We start from the raw sequence: 3,213 nt of genomic DNA, 5'->3' as shown, positions 1-3,213 counted from the left end.
TTGTGTATCTCGTGTCAGATTGTAAGCAAAATACAAGGGCGAACTGGCGTGGAGTCGTCGTAAAGACTTTCATAGGGACCGCTGGTTCTACGCAGTCAGTGTTTCATATAATGTTATCATAGCACGAAATTACTCTAACTTTAACAATGTGTAGTGAAATTCACATGATAATTAAACTAATTGTCCAGCGAATCTAGAAATTGGTGATTAACGCGAACAGATGACAGAAGTGGAGTATTTTTTTAAATAGAATTTTTACCTTAAACGGTTATAATATTATTTTAATTATCAATTTTCCATTTACATCATCAGTTGTAAATTACAAGACCCAACAAAACTAGATATCATCTGCAATATATTTCTATACAAATTGCCCAAGTACAAAGAAACAATTCGATACATTTGAATCGGTTTGAGACTCTAAATCCCATTTCTTAAAGAATTGGAGGTTTCCTATTCAAGATTAAATGCAATAGTATACACTCCAACAAAACTGTAAAGATGGCAAAAAATGCTGATTTGTTTTTAGTATAAAATGTTGGCAAGGACACTACATTGTCTGACGAATCTCTATTAAAATATTATAATTAATCAATGTGTGAGAGCAAAAAATTAACTTTAAATTTAAAAAAACACCTTTTCTTTATTCACAATTTTTATCCAAACGAAATGTTCCTGTGAATCGGTTTCTTTGGAGTATAAGCGGAGGGCCTATAACAAAGCAATCGTATGCATTCTGAGGTTGGGGATAGAGGGTCTCCATATTAAGAGATTTTGCTAAAAATGGTCACAATATTTAACAAGCAGTCGCAGACAATTGTCCAGTGCTGGTCACGAAGGAAAAAGTCCCAAGGCTTATTTTTTAGCTTCGGGAATATTTTCCGTCGTTTTAACGGAAGAAACTGAATCCTCCTTCACAATGGCCAAAGAAGTATTCTTTGACGTATTTTTGCTGCTAGTCCAGGGTACGTAAATTCTTCAAAGAAGGAATTTTCGGGTTCAAGGAGGTAGATAGGCAGTGGAAGTGGTGAATTACCCTATGCAATTCTGGCCTAAGTCTCCTAAGTGGCCACTTGGTAGGTTCAAAGAACTAAACTGTCGGTCGTGGCAAGTTAAGTATCCCGTCATGTATTTTCTTTAATGGGGCTATGGGCAATGCTTGGTAAATTAAACGAACTGAACTGGGTCGGTCTTGGTAAGCTCAGAGAATTCCGTCTCATGTTTTCGATAAGGTTACTGTCGGGAATGGTCGGCAAGTTCAGTGTGTTCCTTCGGGTATCGACGAAAAATCTAAATACAGCAGGAATTCGAAAATCATTGTTTATCTGTAGAGAAGGCAGATGCTTTAGCGAGAAGGAGTTCGGCAGCCCGTAGGAATTAACAGAATTAGAGGAGAGTCCGACATGACCAGGAGTATGGAGCATTGTAGAAATTACCGGTCTTTCACAAGTTATCGTGACAGTACATAAAGATTGAGTGGTAGTCACTATCAGTGACTTGAGTGGATAAATCATCGTCATTGAAACCGGTGACCTTGGTAGTGAAAGGAGGTATGATCTGACACACGTGATGACATCCCCTTGTTAAGTTTCATCCCATTCCTTAAGTTCGAACATCTTTCTCTCCAGGTACAGGAAGAATACTAGAAAATCACAACAATACTGGATTGCGTCGCGATATACTTCATCAATTCACCCTCCCCCGAATGTTTAATCTCTCTAGGGTAACGTTATAATGGATTAGAAGGCAAGGGCGATAGTAAAGGATAACGCAAATGGTTGATAAATCACATCTAAAAAACACTATTCGAATCAATAAAACTTAAATCGAATAAATCAACGAACAAAATTTCACATCGGAAACTGAATCGGAAAATAAATCAATACATCAATCAATAACAACACATCGCAGCATAAAAATATATAAATCGAATCCAGAGCGCTCCAAGCTGCCACGAGGGATCGCAAATAAAATTCAAAAAGTCATCAGGTGCTCCTAGCGCCTCAAGGAATAAGGCGTATGCTAGTCTCGAAAATTATAAGTCTAGCTCCAAAACTCTCGTTTGCATCCATTTAAATGTTTATCTCAAATCGTTAGTTTAAATATTTAATTTTATTTGTTCAGTTAAATTGTTAAGGCAAATCTTTAATTGATCAATGATTTTTGCACCATTTTGTGAAGGAGTTTATTCTCCACTTCCCTAATGGCAGTTCATTTTCAACGAAATCTCTCATTTAAATTGTTGGATGTCAGCCGGTATTTACATCGTCATGGAAATTGATCTATAATTTTTCTCTAATCCGGCAACCTTCTGTGCCACCATCTTCGAAAGTACGATTAAAGAGATTTAATCGCCGTTCAACATAACCGGTCGACTTTTGCCAGTTAAAGAAATTATTCAGCGATTAACGCTGATTGGCAGAACAAAACCTCAAAATCGAAGTTTGTACTTGAGCATTTGAGGCATTTTGAGAGCAAATGTGGATCATTTTTATAATAACTTTCATCATATCTAAGCTTTTCTGCTTATCAATATGTGGATGAAAGAAACTTATGTCCATAAAGTGTAAATTTTGTTCCTATCACCTCCTTTTTCTTACCTGCTGTTTCTTTCACATCTTTGAAGAGATAAAAAAATGTACGTAAAATATATAAGTTAACGAAACAAGAATTCAATAGCGTAAATTAATTTTGAAATCTTATTGTTTTTCTCACAAAGATTGCAAAAGCTTATCAACAGTAATTAGTGGAGCTTTTGTTACTTCGTTTTTTTCAATTAAGCATAAAATATCGCTAGAAATTATTTTTGCCGAGTAGCTGCAGTTCGTACCGGACGAATTTTTTAAGTTAAATCTGATGCACCAGACGACTCTTGAGGGCATTGCAATCTGTTTATAGCTGCGATATAACAATATATAAATTCTGAAACTTTCCTTTATCTTTAGAAATTTGTAAGCAATGTGGACTTTCAGAAATTGCTAAGTGAGGCGGGATAATACAATCCGGCAAAACTTTTAAAAGTAAACTTCTTGATTGGCGGTAAATTTAAAGGACATGAGTTACATTTTTTAAAGTTGAACAATGAAGCTATTATAGCATTAAGTATTACGTAACGCAGCGGACGACTCCCCCTCCTCATTCGTGACAAACCATGACGATAACCTTGACCCTCCCCCCGTCCAAATGCGTGACGTAATTTATAGATGACCCCTA

The 3,213-nt window shown here is 36.1% G+C and overlaps 1 protein-coding gene across 2 annotated transcripts in view; it reads right to left on the bottom strand.

The window, feature by feature from the left end:
- LOC117168858 (dynein heavy chain, cytoplasmic) overlaps positions 1–3,213 on the bottom strand; it is a 318,168-nt gene that overhangs the window by 742 nt on the left and 314,213 nt on the right. The gene's annotated exons all lie outside the window — the stretch shown is intronic.

This window comes from Belonocnema kinseyi, chromosome 3, assembly GCF_010883055.1.
Source record: "Belonocnema kinseyi isolate 2016_QV_RU_SX_M_011 chromosome 3, B_treatae_v1, whole genome shotgun sequence".
NCBI lineage: Eukaryota > Metazoa > Arthropoda > Insecta > Hymenoptera > Cynipidae > Belonocnema > Belonocnema kinseyi.
This window is presented reverse-complemented; position numbering and strand designations above follow the sequence as displayed.